Source organism: Girardinichthys multiradiatus, chromosome 17 (assembly GCF_021462225.1).
Source record: "Girardinichthys multiradiatus isolate DD_20200921_A chromosome 17, DD_fGirMul_XY1, whole genome shotgun sequence".
Lineage (NCBI taxonomy): Eukaryota > Metazoa > Chordata > Actinopteri > Cyprinodontiformes > Goodeidae > Girardinichthys > Girardinichthys multiradiatus.
This window is the reverse complement of record NC_061809.1, coordinates 8802655-8822083: the sequence shown is the minus strand read 5'-3', so window position 1 is coordinate 8822083 and position 19429 is coordinate 8802655. Positions and strand designations below refer to the sequence as shown.

General features: G+C 40.3%; 2 non-coding genes across 2 annotated transcripts; both read right to left on the bottom strand.

Moving 5' to 3' along the window:
- Positions 1–192: 192 nt before the first annotated feature.
- trnal-aag lies at positions 193–275 on the bottom strand. The gene has a single exon. It is a non-coding gene; the product is annotated as a tRNA-Leu (tRNA).
- A 1210-nt stretch (positions 276–1485) lies between these two features.
- Positions 1486–1569, bottom strand: trnal-aag. Its single transcript has one exon. It is a non-coding gene; the product is annotated as a tRNA-Leu (tRNA).
- Positions 1570–19429: the final 17860 nt, after the last annotated feature.

Sequence of the window (19429 nt, the reverse complement as noted above, 5' to 3'; positions counted from 1 at the left end):
CTCAACTGCCTTAATTTCTGATGCCAGGGATACTGGAAAGTGTAAAATCACTTGGAAGAGCTGTTGACTTTCTTGTTCTCCCTTTAGAGAAGCCTATCCAAACATAGTTTAGCTGGATAATGATGTGTTAAAGCATATTATGACTGTAATAAGACTTTTCAAATCCACAAGCCACTTAAATATTGACAACTTTGTCAGGACAGGGATTCGAACCCTCGCCTCCAGAGGAGACTGCGACCTTAACGCAACGCCTTAGACCGCTCGGCCATCCTGACGTTGTTCAGCTGCTTCAATGGTGCCTTTGCATACTGTATGTACAAACATTGGACAAAAACTTGCAAGACTGTTTGACCGATTAGCAGAGTTTTGTTGTCCCTGCAATCCCTGGAGGATTTCATATCTTACCTGTGTAAGTACAAACTCCAGAACCACTGCAATCACCATTCAATTAATACTTCTCTTCAACTGCCTTAATTTCTGATACCCAGAGATATTGGAAAATGCTAAATACCAACTCTGATCACACAGTATGTACCGCTCGGCCATCCTGACGTTGCTCAGCTGCTTTCATGATGCCTTTGCATACAGTATGCACAAACATTGGACAAAAACATGCAAGACTGTTTGACCAATTAGCAGAGTTTCGTTGTCCCTGCAATTCCTGGAGGATTTGATGTCTTGCCTGTGTAAGTACAAACACCAGAACCACTGCAATTACCATTCAATTAATACTTCTCTTCAACTGCCTTAATTTCTGATACCCAGAGATATTGGAAAATGCTAAATACCAACTCTGATCACACAATATGTACCGCTAGGCCATCATGATGTTGCTCAGCTGCTTTCATGGTGCCTTTTCATACAGTATGCACAAACATTGGGCAAAAACTTGCAAGACTGTTTGACCGATTAGGAAAGTTTCATTGTCCCTGCAATCCCTGGAGGATTTCATGTCTTATCTGTGTGAGTACAAACACCAGAACCACTGCAATAAGAATTCAATTAATCTCCCTCCTCAACTGCCTTAATTTCTGATGCCCAGAGATATTGGAAAATGGTAAACAACAACTCTGATCACACAGTATCTACCGCTCGGCTATCCTGACATTGCTCAGCTGCTTTCATGGTGCCTTTGCAAAACAGTATGCACAAACAATGGACAAACAAGTGCAAGACTGATTGACTGATTAGCAGAGTTTTGTTTTCCCTGCAAGTACTGGGAGGATTTTATGTCTTACCTGTGTAAGTATAAAAACCAGAACCACTGCAATAAGAATTCAATTAATCCTCCTACTCAACTGCCTTAATTTCTGATGCTAGGGATACTGGAAAGTGTAAAATCACTTGGAAGAGCTGTTGACTTTCTTGTTCTCCCTTTAGAGAAGCCTATCCAAACATAGTTTAGCTGGATAATGATGTGTTAAAGCATATTATGACTGTAATAAGACTTTTCAAATCCACAAGCCACTTAAATATTGACAACTTTGTCAGGAGAGGGATTCGAACCCTCGCCTCCAGAAGGAGACTGCGCCCTTAACGCAACGCCTTAGACCGCTCGGCCATCCTGACGTTTTTCTGCTGCTTCAATGGTGCCTTTGCATACAGTATGTACAAACATTGGACAAAAACGTGCAAGACTGTTTGACCGATTAGCAGAGTTTTGTTGTCCCTGCAATCCCTGGAGGATTTCATATCTTACCTGTGTAAGTACAAACTCCAGAACCACTGCAATCACCATTCAATTAATACTTCTCTTCAACTGCCTTAATTTCTGATACCCAGAGATATTGGAAAATGCTAAATACCAACTCTGATCACACAGTATGTACCGCTCGGCCATCCTGACGTTGCTCAGCTGCTTTCATGATGCCTTTGCATACAGTATGCACAAACATTGGACAAAAACTTGCAAGACTGTTTGACCGATTAGCAGAGTTTCGTTGTCCCTGCAATCGCTGGAGGATTTCATGTCTTACCTGTGTATGTACAAACACAAGAACCACTGCAATCACCATTCAATTAATACTTCTCTTCAACTGCCTTAATGTCTGATACCCAGAGATATTGGAAAATGCTAAATACCAACTCTGATCACACAATATGTACCGCTCGGCCATCATGATGTTGCTCAGCTGCTTTCATGATGCCTTTGCATACAGTATGCATAAACATTGGACAAAAACTTGCAAGACTGTTTGACCAATTAGCAGAGTTTCGTTGTCCCTGCAATTCCTGGAGGATTTGATGTCTTGCCTGTGTAAGTACAAACACCAGAACCACTGCAATTACCATTCAATTAATACTTCTCTTCAACTGCCTTAATTTCTGATACCCAGAGATATTGGAAAATGCTAAATACCAACTCTGATCACACAGTATGTACCGCTCGGCCATCCTGACATTAATCAGCTGCTTTCATGGTGCCTTTGCATACAGTATGCACAAATATTGGACAAAAACTTGCAAGACTGTTTGACCGATTAGCAGAGTTTTGTTGTACCTGCAATCCCTGGAGGATTGGATGTCCCTGCAAGTACTGGGAGGATTTTATGTCTTACCTGTGTAAGTACAAAAACCAAAACCAATGCAATCACCATTCAATTAATACTTCTCTTCAACTGCCTTAATTTCTGATACCCAGAGATATTGGAAAATGCTAAATACCAACTCTGATCACACAGTATGTACCGCTAGGCCATCATGATGTTGCTCAGCTGCTTTCATGGTGCTTTTGCATACAGTATGCATAAACATTGGACAAAAACTTGCAAGACTGTTTGACCGATTAGCAGTTTCGTTGTCCCTGCAATCCCTGGAGGATTTGATGTCTTGCCTGTGTAAGTACAAACACCAGAACCACTGCAATCACCATTCAATTAATACTTCTCTTCAACTGCCTTAATTTCTGATGCCCAGAGATATTGGAAAATGCTAAACAACAACTCTGATCACACAGTATCTACCGCTCGGCTATCCTGACATTGCTCAGCTGCTTTCATGGTGCCTTTGCAAAACAGTATGCACAAACAATGGACAAACAAGTGCAAGACTGATTGACTGATTAGCAGAGTTTTGTTTTCCCTGCAAGTACTGGAAGGATTTTATGTCTTACCTGTGTAAGTATAAAAACCAGAACCACTGCAATAAGAATTCAATTAATCCTCCTACTCAACTGCCTTAATTTCTGATGCCAGGGATACTGGAAAGTGCTAAATACCAACTCTGATCACACAGTATGTACCGCTCGGCCATCCTGACGTTGCTCAGCTGCTTTCATGATGCCTTTGCATACAGTATGCACAAACATTGGACAAAAACTTGCAAGACTGTTTGACCAATTAGCAGAGTTTCGTTGTCCCTGCAATTCCTGGAGGATTTGATGTCTTGCCTGTGTAAGTACAAACACCAGAACCACTGCAATTACCATTCAATTAATACTTCTCTTCAACTGCCTTAATTTCTGATACCCAGAGATATTGGAAAATGCTAAATACCAACTCTGATCACACAGTATGTACCGCTCGGCCATCCTGACATTAATCAGCTGCTTTCATGGTGCCTTTGCATACAGTATGCACAAATATTGGACAAAAACTTGCAAGACTGTTTGACCGATTAGCAGAGTTTTGTTGTACCTGCAATCCCTGGAGGATTGGATGTCCCTGCAAGTACTGGGAGGATTTTATGTCTTACCTGTGTAAGTACAAAAACCAAAACCAATGCAATCACCATTCAATTAATACTTCTCTTCAACTGCCTTAATTTCTGATACCCAGAGATATTGGAAAATGCTAAATACCAACTCTGATCACACAGTATGTACCGCTAGGCCATCATGATGTTGCTCAGCTGCTTTCATGGTGCTTTTGCATACAGTATGCACAAATATTGGACAAAAACTTGCAAGACTGTTTGACCGATTAGCAGAGTTTCGTTGTACCTGCAATCCCTGGAGGATTGGATGTCCCTGCAAGTACTGGGAGGATTTTATGTCTTACCTGTGTAAGTACAAAAACCAAAACCAATGCAATCACCATTCAATTAATAATTCTCTTCAACTGCCTTAATTTCTGATACCCAGAGATATTGGAAAATGCTAAATATCAACTCTGATCACACAGTATGTACCGCTCGGCACTCCTGATGTTGCTCAGCTGCTTTCAAGGTGCCTTTGCATACAGTATGCACAAACATTGGACAAAAACTTGCAAGACAGTTTGACCGATTAGCAGAGTTTCGTTGTCCCTGCAATCCCTGGAGGATTTGATGTCTTGCCTGTGTAAGTACAAACACCAGAACCACTGCAATTACCATTCAATTAATACTTCTCTTCAACTGCCTTAATTTCTGATACCCAGAGATATTGGAAAATGCTAAATACCAACTCTGATCACACAGTATGTACCGCTCGGCCATCCTGACATTAATCAGCTGCTTTCATGGTGCCTTTGCATACAGTATGCACAAACATTGGACAAAAACTTGCAAGACAGTTTGACCGATTAGCAGAGTTTCTTTGTCCCTGCAATCCCTGGAGGATTTCATGTCTTACCTGTGTATGTACAAACACCAGAACCACTGCAATCACCATTCAATTAATACTTCTCTTCAACTGCCTTAATTTCTGATACCCAGAGATATTGGAAAATGCTAAATACCAACTCTGATCACACAGTATGTACCGCTAGGCCATAATGATGTTGCTCAGCTGCTTTCATGGTGCCTTTGCATACAGTATGCACAAACATTGGACAAAAACTTGCAAGACTGTTTGACTGAGTAGCAGAGTTTCGTTGTCCCTGCAAGTCCCTGGAGGATTTCATGTCTTATCTGTGTACGTACAAACACCAGAACCAATGCAATTAGAATTCAATTAATCCTCCTCCTCAACTGCCTTAATTTCTGTTGCCAAGAAACATTGGACACTGCTAAATACCAACTCTGATCACACTGTATGTACCGGTAGGCCATCATGATGTTGCTCAGCTATTTTCATAGTGCCTTTGCATACAGTATGCACAAACATTGGACAAAAACTTGCAAGACAGTTTGACCGATTAGCAGAGTTTCTTTGTCCCTGCAATCCCTGGAGGATTTCATGTCTTACCTGTGTATGTACAAACACCAGAACCACTGCAATCACCTTTCAATTAATACTTCTCTTCAACTGCCTTAATTTCTGATACCCAGAGATATTGGAAAATGCTAAATACCAACTCTGATCACACAGTATGTACCGCTAGGCCATAATGATGTTGCTCAGCTGCTTTCATGGTGCCTTTGCATAAAGTATGCACAAACATTGGACAAAAACTTGCAAGACTGTTTGACTGAGTAGCAGAGTTTCGTTGTCCCTGCAAGTCCCTGGAGGATTTCATGTCTTATCTGTGTACGTACAAACACCAGAACCAATGCAATTAGAATTCAATTAATCCTCCTCCTCAACTGCCTTAATTTCTGTTGCCAAGAAACATTGGACACTGCTAATTACCAACTCTGATCACACTGTATGTACCGGTAGGCCATCATGATGTTGCTCAGCTACTTTCATAGTGCCTTTGCATACAGTATGCACAAACATTGGACGAAAACTTGCAACACTGTTTGACCAATTAGCAGAGTTTCGTTGTCCCTTCAATCGCTGGAGGATTTCATGTCTTACCTGTGTATGTACAAACACCAGAACCACTGCAATCACCATTCAATTAATACTTCTCTTCAACTGCCTTAATTTCTGATATCCAGAGATATTGGAAAATGCTACCAACTCTGATCACACAGTATGTACCGCTCGGCCATCCTGATGTTGCTCAGCTGCTTTCAAGGTGCCTTTGCATACATTATGCACAAACATTGGACAAAGACTTGCAAGACTGTTTGACTGATTAGCAGAGTTTGGTTGTCCCTGCAAGTACTGGGAGGATTTCATGTCTTACCTGTGTAAGTACAAACACCAGAACCACTGCAATCACCATTCAATTAATACTTCTCCTCAACTGCCTTAATTTCTGTTGCCCAGAGATATTGGAAAATGCTAAACACCAACTCTGATCACACAGTATGTACCGCTCGGCCATCCTGACGTTGCTCAGCAACTTTCATGGTGCCTTTGCATACAGTATGCACAAACATTGGACAAAAACTCACAAGACTGTTTGATGGATTAGCTGTTTCGTTGTCCCTTCAATCGCTGGAAGACTTGATGTCTTACCTGTGTAAGTACAAACAACAGAACCATTGCAATAACCATTCAATTAATACTTCTCTTCAACTGCCTTAATTTCTGATACCCAGAGATATTGGAAAATGCTAAATACCAACTCTGATCACACAGTATGTACCGCTAGGCCATCATGATGTTGCTCAGGTGCTTTCATGGTGCTTTTGCATACAGTATGCACAAACATTGGACAAAAACTTGCAAGACTGTTTGTCCGATTAGCTGTTTCGTTGTCCCTGCAATCCCTGGAGGATTTGATGTCTTGCCTGTGTAAGTACAAACACCAGAACCACTGCAATTACCATTCAATTAATACTTCTCTTCAACTGCCTTAATTTCTGATACCCAGAGATATTGGAAAATGCTAAATACCAACTCTGATTACACGGTATGTACCGCTCGGCCATCCTGAGATTAATCAGCTGCTTTCATGGTGCCTTTGCATACAGTATGCACAAACATTGGACAAAAACGTGCAAGACTGTTTGACCGATTAGCAGAGTTTCGTTGTACCTGCAATCCCTGGAGGATTGGATGTCCCTGCAAGTACTGGGAGGATTTTATATCTTACCTGTGTAAGTACAAAAACCAAAACCAATGCAATCACCATTCAATTAATAATTCTCTTCAACTGCCTTAATCTCTGTTGCCCAGAAACATTGGACACTGCTAAATACCAACTCTGATCACACAGTATGTACCGGTAGGCCATCATGATGTTGCTCAGCTACTTTCATGGTGCCTTTGCATACAGTATGCACAAACATTGGACAAAAACTTGCAAGACTGTTTGACCGATTAGCAGAGTTTCGTTGTCCCTGCAATCGCTTGAGGATTTCATGTCTTACCTGTGTATGTACAAACACCAGAACCACTGCAATCACCATTCAATTAATACTTCTCTTCAACTGCCTTAATTTCTGATACCCAGAGATATTGGAAAATGTTAAATACCAACTCTGATCACACATTATGTACCGCTCGGCCATCCTGACGTTGCTCAGCTGCTTTCATGATGCCTTTGCATACAGTATGCACAAACATTGGACAAAAACTTGCAAGACTGTTTGACCAATTAGCAGAGTTTCGTTGTCCCTGCAATTCCTGGAGGATTTGATGTCGTGCCTGTGTAAGTACAAACACCAGAACCACTGCAATTACCATTCAATTAATACTTCTCTTCAACTGCCTTAATTTCTGATACCCAGAGATATTGGAAAATGCTAAATACCAACTCTGATCACACAGTATGTACCGGTAGGCCATCATTATGTTGCTCAGCTACTTTCATGGTGCCTTTGCATACAGTATGCACAAACATTGGACAAAAACTTGCAAGACTGTTTGATCGATTAGCAGAGTTTCGTTGTCCCTGCAATCGCTGGAGGATTTCATGTCTTACCTGTGTATGTACAAACACCAGAACCACTGCAATCACCATTCAATTAATACTTCTCTTCAACTGCCTTAATTTCTGATACCCAGAGATATTGGAAAATGTTAAATACCAACTCTGATCACACATTATGTACCGCTCGGCCATCCTGACGTTGCTCAGCTGCTTTCATGATGCCTTTGCATACAGTATGCACAAACATTGGACAAAAACTTGCAAGACTGTTTGACCAATTAGCAGAGTTTCGTTGTCCCTGCAATTCCTGGAGGATTTGATGTCTTGCCTGTGTAAGTACAAACACCAGAACCACTGCAATTACCATTCAATTAATACTTCGCTTCAACTGCCTTAATTTCTGATACCCAGAGATATTGGAAAATGCTAAATACCAACTCTGATCACACAGTATGTACCGCTCGGCCATCCTGACATTAATCAGCTGCTTTCATGGTGCCTTTGCATACAGTATGCACAAACATTGGACAAAAACTTGCAAGACTGTTTGACCGATTAGCAGAGTTTCGTTGTACCTGCAATCCCTGGAGGATTAGATTTCCCTGCAAGTACTGGGAGGATTTTATGTCTTACCTGTGTAAGTCCAAAAACCAAAACCAATGCAATCACCATTCAATTAATAATTCTCTTCAACTGCCTTAATTTCTGATACCCAGAGATATTGGAAAATGCTAAATACCAACTCTGATCACACAGTATGTACCGCTCGGCCATCCTGATGTTGCTCAGCTGCTTTCAAGGTGCCTTTGCATACAGTATGCACAAACATTGGACAAAAACTTGCAAGACTGTTTGACCGATTAGCAGAGTTTCGTTGTACCTGCAATCCCTGGAGGATTGGATGTCCCTGCAATCCCTGGAGGATTTCATGTCTTACCTGTGTAAGTACAAACACCAGAACAACTGCAATCACCATTCAATTAATACTTCTCTTCAACTGCCTTAATTTCTGATACCCAGAGATATTGGAAAATATTAAATACCAACTCTGATCACACAGTATGTACCGCTCGGCCATCCTGACGTTGCTCAGCTGCTTTCATGGTGCTTTTGCATACAGTATGCACAAACATTGGACAAAAACTTGCAAGACTGTTTGACCGATTAGCTGTTTCGTTGTCCCTGCAATCCCTGGAGGATTTGATGTCTTACCTGTGTAAGTACAAACACCAGAACCATTGCAATCACCATTCAATTAATACTTCTCTTCAACTGCCTTAATTTCTGATACCCAGAGATATTGGAAAATGCTACCAACTCTGATCACACAGTATGTACCGCTCGGCCATCCTGATGTTGCTCAGCTGCTTTCAAGGTGCCTTTGCATACAGTATGCACAAACAATGGAAAAATAAGTGCAAGACTGATTGACTAGATTAGCAGAGTTTTGTTTTCCCTGCAAGTACTGGGAGGATTTCATGTCTTACCTGTGTAAGTACAAAAACCAGAACCAATGCAATAAGAATTCAATTAAACCTCCTACTCAACTGCCTTCATTTCTGGTGCCCAGAGACATTGGACACTGCTAAATACCAACTCTGATCACACAGTATGTACCGCTCGGCCATCCTGATGTTGCTCAGCTGCTTTCATGGTGCCTTTGCATACAGTATGCACAAACAATAGACAAACAAGTGCAAGACTGATTGACTGATTAGCAGAGTTTTGTTTTCTGTTAGGGTTTGAAAACCTTTGTATTATTTATCACTCATGTCTGCTCTAAGTGCTTTTCCCTCCTACATGCCACAGGAAGGGATATGTGGGAGGCAGGTGAGTTATGATTACCAAGTCCTCACTCCCTCTCTGTTTAAAATCAAGACACATGAACCCTAACCTTTCTGACCCCACACACTTACACACAGACACACACACACACACACACACACACCCTGAATGTTTTTTGAACTGTGTGTGAACCAGCATGTATAAATAAAGAGAGAGGGGTGCCAACACTTTGTAGTCTGCACTGCAAAGTGAGCTACCCTTGCAGGTAAAATTGACTGTATCGTTCTTGCCTCTGGGTTGACTAAATAATACCTAACATTAACTTGGTCCTTCGAGCTGGAGATTATAAGAACTAAACTGATCTTATTTTTCTTTGCAGTTACTGGCAGATATCCGGGAACAGCCTGACGTCGAGTTAAGCACTGCTGCGCAGCTGCACCTAGGCCTGGTGGCTGAATGTCCCGGTGTGCGACATTCGCATCTGGCCGGTTGGTTATCATCTTGCTCGACGCCGGGTGACTCTGGGAGGTCCGACAGAGTCACCTAGAAGTCAACTCCGAGGTGAGATAGCTTTAAAATACAGTTCATGACATAAGAGTAAGTGCTTTATAAATAAAAGAAGAAAAGTACTTAAAGTAATTGGTAGTGTCTTGCCGTAAGGAGACAGCAATTGGATAAGTTTTATTTCGCCGCAAAGAAATAGCGACACATTTAGGTAGGATCTCGCTGCAAGGAGATCAGAAACGACTAGGTAATTCCGCCGTAAGGGAACTGGATAATTTGGTTGGTAACATTTCGCCGAAAGGAAATGAAATGAAATGTTGCATAATAAGGGAGCTCATAAACTAAGCTAGGTTGACCATACATATTGCTGAAGGGACATACATATGTCAAAATACTAACTGTGTGATTGCTGCTGTGTGTGTTTGGAGGACTAAGCATTTTTGGAAGAATCATAGCAAGATTCTGTTGGTCCTGTGTTTTCTTTTGCCCAGATTAAAAATACCTTTTATCTGGGACATTCATACTACAATTGATCTAGCATGCCAGAGGAAACCGCAGGAGGGGACACGGACGCCTGGCCAGCCTGAGACGTTGTCCTCAGTACACCTCCATTTTACGGAGGGGAGTCCTAGTACCTGTCTGCGGCTTCTGGCCGGTTGGATCCAAACTATTTGTCTACAAATATATCTGGGTGAGACGTTGCTCTGTATAATATAATGTATATTATTATTATTATTATTTATTTTTTTTATTACACATTAACCATCATCTTCTAAAAAATGAAAGGAAAGGGTGGGGATGATTGTGTTAAATGTGCTTTAACTTGGGAAGATAAGTTTGGTTTTTCAGAGTGGAAGTTTGAGTGTAAATAAGTGAAATAGTTTAAATAGTTTCAAGTAAAACAGTTGATGGATGGAGATGAGAAAAATAAAAAACATAAGAAAAAGATTAAAAAACTTTCCTGCAGGAAGTTCCGTTTGTCTTAAATATTGCGATCAGTTGGAAAAGAAAGGAGTATAGTGCATGTTACGGTGGACAACTGACTGACTGACTGACTGACTGATAATATTTCTGTGTGCAAAATCCGAACCTATACTAAACTTTTTCATCTGCCTCTCTCACACACACACACACACACACACACACACACACACACACATGTATGGGATTTGAGTGCAACATCTGCGTTTTTGAGTCTGGACTTTAGAAACCTGCCCTTCCCATGGCTACTCCACCAGAGACGCTTCTTCAGCATGGCCTGAAAGAGAGGGAGCCTGCCTGCCTGTCTGCCTGCTGCTGCAAATCACAGTGTGAGTTTCCACCAGAACGAAACTCAGAAGAAGTCTGGCCCAAACCCACTGAGATGGACAACGATCCATGCTGTTTGCCAGAGCCAGAAGAGCGATACACTGGATTTATATTGAAAGCACATCTTATGCGGGCAGAAGAGAAACAGGCCGGAGCAAAGTTCTTTCTCCCTCCTGGAGAAGTTAAAGTGGACAAGGAGTGAATGTCCCACCAACAGACCTGAAAGGCTTGGGTTGTTTTTGGACTGATAGAGGACTGTGTGCCATGACAATCTGACTCTGGAGCGATTAAGAAACTGATGGGGGTAACGTACAAACACACACACATTTGAATAAATCTTTTCCTATTTTCTGCAACGAAGAACGCTTATTAACCGCTGCTCATGTGACACGCTGGCCAGACGTTGACAGATATAGCGGGTTAAATATTATTTTAGGGTTAGAAAAGTATCTTCAAAAGGGTGATAACTTAACTCATTTGATACTTTCCAGTTAATTATTTTAGAGAAGCAAGTTCTCTTTCATCGTGGAATATTCAGGGTCAATTATTATAGTTATTAAAAGTTATTAAAATGCAGAGAAAGTTACATCTCCAAAACTCAACAGTAACCATGTTTCTATGTCATTCTCAGGACAGATCTCATGAAGGAGCATTTTTAAAACCCATTGCATGTGTAACGCCTGATTGGCTTCATTTTCAGCCATTATTTTCTGTTGTCAGAGTTTGTATCCCATAAATCTAATGGGTAGAGACCTCATTAAAACAGGCTTAGTTCTACTGCAGATGGTCTTTATACAGTCTCTGACGCAGTACTTACAGTTTGGTGCAGTTTTTGTCCGCAAGTGCTAACTGACGCTTATGGAAGGTACAAATTCATTGTTTTTCACAGCAGCTGCTGGGAAGAGGGAAGAGGAAAATTAAAATAGATCTAAGCCAATGAGGGGTTCCAGTCATTTGGTGGCTTTGAAATGCAATAATATTCAAAATTTCTACTCTGGGAGACACAGATTGGGGTTGAAGAGTTTTGTTTTGGAACCAAGGTTAGGATTTTTATAACGGAATAAAGAAAATCCTTCAGTTTAGGAAAAGAAAAGAAATAAAGGCTCTCGCAATACTAAAGAGGATGGTGGGCTCAAACTCCAGTCTCCTTGTTTGATTTCTTAGGGTTTAAAGATTAAAAGAATACATGGGAGTACAAAGGTACACAAGGTAATTTCAGATTACTAAATCATAAAATATTGGAACATTTATCAGCATTTGGATTATTAAAGAGGGGTTCTAGTAATAATTTTCTCCCCAACTCTCAAAATTTAAATAGCCAAATTAAGGAAAATTGTGTGTCTTCCCTTTGAAACACTATGTGGAAAGAAGTCCAGTTAGGAGTCAAGTTTCTTATCTTAATTTCTGATTAAGTCAAACACTGCAGTTTTTGTTTTGTTTGGGTATACCATATAAATGTCAACGCTGGCTTAAAATACTTCTTTGCATTTAACCTGAGCAGAGAAATTCTTGAATGCAGCTGCGATCAAATTGAGCCAAACAAAAAGAGAATTATAACAATAACTCAGGATTGTAGTTATTATTATTACAGAGTTACAGTACAAAGAATTGGCTAAATGTTTCAGCGTCAGTGAATTTGGATTCATTTAAGAGAAAACTGTTCCTGTGCTTCTAAATAGTTTGAGATCTCTTTGGACTATGTGCACTCATCTTAAAAAGGATCCTGAAGATTGTCATAACAAGATTGATCAATTACAGCATTAAAAGATATGGCTGAGAAAACATATTCTGAAAAGAGACTTTTCTGATTTCCCCTCGGGGATCAATAAAGTATCTTTGAATGTGAATTGAATTGAATTGAAATACTTCTTTGCATTTAACCTGAAATTCTGCAATACAGCTGTGATCAAATTGAGCCAAACAAAAAGAGAACTATAACAATAACTCTCAGGATTGTAGTTATTATTATAGAGTTACAGTACAAAGAATTAGCAAAAGGTTTCAGCATCAGTAAATTTGGATTCATTTAAGAGAAAACTGTTGCTGTGCTTCTAAATACTTTGAGATTTTTTGGACTATGTGCACTCTTTTTAAAAAAAAGGATCCTGAAGATTGTCATAACAAAACTGATCAATTATAGCATTAAAAGATATGTAGATATGTTTATACTGTTTAATTTGTATTGTATTGCACCGACTACGCCAAAACAAATTCCTTGTATGTCCAAAAACGTACTTGGCAATAAAGCTTTTCTGATTCTGATTCTGATATGGCTGAGAAAACATATTCTGAAAAGAGATTGTTCAAAATTTCTTTGAATTCTTGAAGCTTCAAATTTGGCCATTTGTCTGTCTTTGATGTTTTGTCTTTGTTTTGTTGGAATTAATGTTTGTTTATATGTTGCATGACACAATAATCCATGTTTAGAATAATGTTTCTAAATCCCAGATTGATTAAAACTTTGAGTTTTCAGGAGAGTTAAGAAGCAGCTTGTTTCTGAGGTAGGTGCATGTTAACAGTTTTGCAGTTTAAGGTACACTAAGATGGGTATGAATGAAGAAACTGTGGGTCCGCCCATAGGCTGCCCATCAGATTTTAGTGCTGCCTGACTCCACCCACCTACCAGGTTGGTTCATGCCTTCGCTTTCATGGAAATGCTCAGCACCTCCCTTCCTGAGTTTTAACATTGTTTAAGAGACAATAGAATCAAAATGCTTGTAGTGATTGTTGCCTTAAAAACATGCTTTTTGTGTAATAATTAAGGATGTAGCATGACATTTAGATTTGTGTGTTTTACTATTAAAAGGTTAATGAAATACTTTCAACTAATTTGAAGAATTACAGGTCCTTCTCAAAATATTAGCATATTGTGATGAAGTTCTTTATTTTCCATAATGTCATGATGAAAATTTAACATTCATATATTTTAGATTAATTGCACACTAACTGAAATATTTCAGGTTTTTTATTGTCTTAATACAGATGATTTTGGCATACAGCTCATGAAAACCCAAAATTCCTATCTCACAAAATTAGCATATCATTAAAAGGGTCTCTAAACGAGCTATGAACCTAATCATCTGAATCAACGAGTTAACTCTAAACACCTGCAAAAGATTCCTGGGGCCTTTAAAACTCCCAGCCTGGTTCATCACTCAAAACCCCAATCATGGGTAAGACTGCCGACCTGACTGCTGTCCAGAAGGCCACTATTAACACCCTCAAGCAAGAGGGTAAGACACAGAAAGAAATTTCTGAACAAATAGGCTGTTCCCAGAGTGCTGTATCAAGGCACCTCAGTGGGAAGTCTGTGGGAAGGAAAAAGTGTGGCAGAAAACGCTGCACAATGAGAAGAGGTGACCGGACCCTGAGGAAGATTGTGGAGAAGGGCCGATTCCAGACCTTGGGGGACCTGCGGAAGCAGTGGACTGAGTCTGGAGTAGAAACATCCAGAGCCACCGTGCACAGGCACGTGCAGGAAATGGGCTACAGGTGCCGCATTCCCCAGGTCAAGCCACTTCTGAACCAGAAACAGCGGCAGAAGTGCCTGACCTGGGCTACAGAGAAGCAGCAATGGACTGTTGCTCAGTGGTCCAAAGTACTTTTTTCGGATGAAAGCAAATTCTGCATGTCATTCGGAAATCAAGGTGCCAGAGTCGGGAGGAAGACTGGGGAGAAGGAAATGCCAAAATGCCAGAGGTCCAGTGTCAAGTACCCACAGTCAGTGATGGTCTGGGGTGCCGTGTCAGCTGCTGGTGTTGGTCCACTGTGTTTTATCAAGGGCAGGGTCAATGCAGCTAGCTATCAGGAGATTTTGGAGCACTTCATGCTTCCATCTGCTGAAAAGCTTTATGGAGATGAAGATTTCATTTTTCAGCACGACCTGGCACCTGCTCACAGTGCCAAACCACTGGTAAATGGTTTACTGACCATGGTATCACTGTGCTCAATTGGCCTGCCAACTCTACTGACCTGAACCCCATAGAGAATCTGTGGGATATTGTGAAGAGAACGTTGAGAGACTCAAGACCCAACACTCTGGATGAGCTAAAGGCCGCTATCGAAGCATCCTGGGCCTCCATAAGACCTCAGCAGTGCCACAGGCTGATTGCCTCCATGCCACGCCGCATTGAAGCAGTCATTTCTGCAAAAGGATTCCCGACCAAGTATTGAGTGCATAACTGTACATGATTATTTGAAGGTTGACGTTTTTTGTATTAAAAACACTTTTCTTTTATTGGTCGGATGAAATATGCTAATTTTGTGAGATAGGAATTTTGGGTTTTCATGAGCTGTATGCCAAAATCATCCGTATTAAGACAATAAAAGACCTGAAATATTTCAGTTAGTGTGCAATGAATCTAAAATATATGAATGTTAAATTTTCATCATGACATTATGGAAAATAATGAACTTTATCACAATATGCTAATATTTTGAGAAAGACCTGTAATCATTGGTGATTTATTAGATTGAAGGTTTTCCCTGGTGCCATTAAGCTAACTGACAGTTCAAGATATGCCAAAAGTAAGGAATATTTTTTTGATAAAGAATCAGAGTTATGATTTCATACTTGACAGGAATTATTTATTAGATTAAATTTGTAGAGTGTATGCGTCAAAATTACTTTGGATTTCCATTAATCTAATACTTATCTTCATACAAGACAAATCAGGATGATATGTGACTTATTTCTAAGTGAAATATTGATGCACTGTACAACGACTGAAGTTTGTGTTTTGTTGTTAATGGAACTGAGTTGCAGTTAAAAACATCTGGATTTTATTTATGTTGCTTTCGTTAAATTCATAGAGACACATACTTATGTCATAATTCATTTCTTTGGTTCTATGTAATGTGATCTTGGTTACTAGAACATTCTTGTTTAAACCTTTTGCTGGATTGTCGCATGGGTTGGACCCTGCACCAGAAGGGGGGGAATGTCAGAATAAAGTAACATGGGGATATTGCCAAGATCAATTTTTTCCACATCTTTGTGTGAAGATAGGATGTTGTTTTACTGTCAAAACCTGTCCACTGTGTTTTCTAAAGTTTCACAGATGGTGAAGGCTGCATTACCAGAAACAGCCACTTCCACCCTCCAGTCCTTTATTCCTGGCGACTGGATTTTGCTCAGAGAATTTAGGAGAAAACACAGGAAGTCCAGGGCTGGAATGGCCCATATCAGATCCTACTAGACACCCAGGAAAGCTGCAGGAAAGCTCCAGCTCCTCCAGCTTCATCTGGCTTCCAGGACACAAGTCATCTTCCAACTGGATCATCCACGGCCCGAAAGGTGTGAGGACAGCGGACCACCACAAGACAAAGAACTGTAAGCTGATCACTGGCGAGTGATTGAAGAGGTGGTTGAAGAACACTGTTTTTACAAGGGCACAATCTCTTGGGCAGTGCATCGTTATTTCAGAATCTACTTAAGGCCATTGCATTGCCTGAAAGTTAGAAATCATAAGGTCATTTGCCTCACTGCACACACCACAGTGAGAGACACATAGGAAACATACAGGGAAGACCTCTACACATTGCACATAACCTTTCCCTGGATGATGGACTGGCGATGTCTGCAACAGAGAGACAGTCAAACATGCGCCATGATGCTTATTCTCCTTAATTTCTTAACATTTGGTGGCTACTTTGCCAGGACAGCAAGGGTCAGCTAAATTCTTTTCTCCCACTTTGACAGCAAAACTGACTCTGAGGAGGAAATCTCGGATGTTTTTATCTAACTTTCATGTTTATTGCTTGATATCTATCATTATGGTACAAATTTAAAATGTGTTCATTTCCACCATTGTTTAGTTGGACTATGGAAGCCTAACTTCCAGCAGGTTAGAGTTCCTGTTTCTAAACATATTTCTAGAGGAGCTTCCTACGACCGCCCACCTGAACCAGACTGGTGACAGGGCAGCTTGAAGCGCAGAAGCCACTCAGGAGAGGCAGCAGAATTTTTGAGTTTTGTTTATGATTTGTTTTCTTTGAGAAAAAAAACAAAACTGTTTGCATTCAGTACCAGAAGAAAGGACATTCCACTTCAAGGTCACGATGCAGCTATATGGAATATGGTCTGTTCTGATGCTAATGATTGGTATTGCAAGTATTTTTATTACTCTTGTGTTCATTTGGGGAAAGGTACAGCAAAGACAATGTGTGGCTAATCTGAGTAATTACTCCAATAGTACTCATCAGCTGATTCGAAGAGAGATTCATCACTTTCCAGATTACCATGATCATGCTGAAAATGTCTGGTGGCAACTGATGCATCAAACCGTGAGGAAGATAAGAAAAGACAGTTGCTATGTTTGTTGTTTGATTCCACGTGCTATTAATGATCAACCATTTTTAGTACCTGTTCCTATTGATACTACTTTCTTTCCAGATAGGCGACATAACCAGCTGGTGGAAGTTGTTTTTCCTTGGGTGAGGAATTATATTGTAAGGCAAAGCAGAAATGTTAGTAGATTTTCTAGTAAGACTAATTTAATATGTGCTACTACAGGAATATTTTATAGATTTTGGGGTAATAGGAATCAATTGGATATCCAGATATAGGTACAGATATTTGTATTGCACAGGAGGAAAACACACCTTATTTTTTTTGGAAAGACAGAAGGTTGCAAAACTATTATATCTGTTTCATGTGCTTTAATCAACAGACATGAATTTGAGTCATGTCCTATCAGAACTGCTGCTTATACCATTTCAGGATCTTTGGTCCCAGAGCCTTTTGTGTTAACTCTTAATCTGACAGCGGTACCGAATGGAAGTAAATTGAATGGCCAGGCAGGTAAATTAACCAGGGTCCTTGTTACTTTTCTTAGTAGAGATGGGTACCCCTGTCCTAAGAACATGGTTTGAACGTGTGGAAATAGATCATATCTATATCTGCCTGCTAATTGGTCTGGAGTATGTTATCTAGCTCACTAACTACCTACTACCTACAGTCTTAACTTTAAAAACACACAAACAAAGAACACAAAACTGAACCTGTGTGCTGCAGATATTCTGCTAGCACCAAGATAGCTGAGTTCAACACAAACAAAACCAAACTTCATAAAATGAAAAACATTTAGATCATTTCGATCTAAATCACTTCTATATTATTCTGTTCAGCCCAAACCTAACCTCTGACCATGCTGAGGAAAAGCTGTCTGGGGCGACGAAGTTTGAAGAAAGCAAACAATGGTTAGCTACAGCTAACCTCCTTAGCTGTGGGGGGTTTGAAGGTGGGGCCGCTCTGTGAACAAAGGGTTAGCTTCCAGCTAACCTCCGTAGCTGTGGATGAAAGATGGCTCGTTGTGTCCGCCAACCACACTGCACGTTACCGTAACCACGATGATGCGGTCTCTGCTGTCTTCCTTCAAGACTGGGAGACCGCGTCTCTGCAGGGGCTTCTCTGGAACACCGTTTGCTTCTGCAGGCCTCAGAGAGAAAGTCAGGAAATGCTTATACCTTAATTTCCCCTTTTTATGAATGAATACTGGGTACACAAAGTTATTCACTCGTACTTAACTGGTGCATATGATCGCGTGATCTTTTGACACTCTTGGATCCAGTTGAAGAGTTATGTCTTTTGCCAGCAAAGAGACATTAGCGTGCTGCCTCCCCTATCCGGTTTTATTTGCCCCCTCCTGAGTTGCTGGAAGTAGGTTAATGCAATTTATTTTGGAAGTTCCAGGAAAGTCTGTACCAGAGTTTAATGTTAAAATCCAGTCTGGGTCCCAACAGACTGTTACCCTGATGTTACTGCGTAAGTTTCGTGACATAGCACTGGCTTTATGGTCATGGTTTTTGTTAAAGCTAACATTGACTACATTAAAGATGTATAAGTTCACTGCGTTTTTTATTTGTAAATAGAAAAAAAAGAGAAATCATGTATAATTTTTGTTCCAACTCACAATTGTACTACTTTGTGTTGGTCTTTCTCATAAAATTACAATAATATATATTTATGTTTGTGGTTGTAATGTGGAAGGGGTTTACAAGCTACTGTAGTTATGTTGTAGTTCTGTAAGTCAGCCAGTAGCCAGTTCCACCAAACTTTATTCATGAAGAACTTTTAAAGAGCAACCACTAACCAAAGCACTGAACATATAGTAAAGTGCCTAATAATGCTGTAATAGTTTTTTTTTGTTTGTTTGTTTTATTAACAGCTTGATAAGCTCTTCTGGTGTTACCATTTATTTTTTAAATTATTTCCACATACCTCGTACCTCGTCGTCTTCTGCTTATCCGGGACCGGGTCG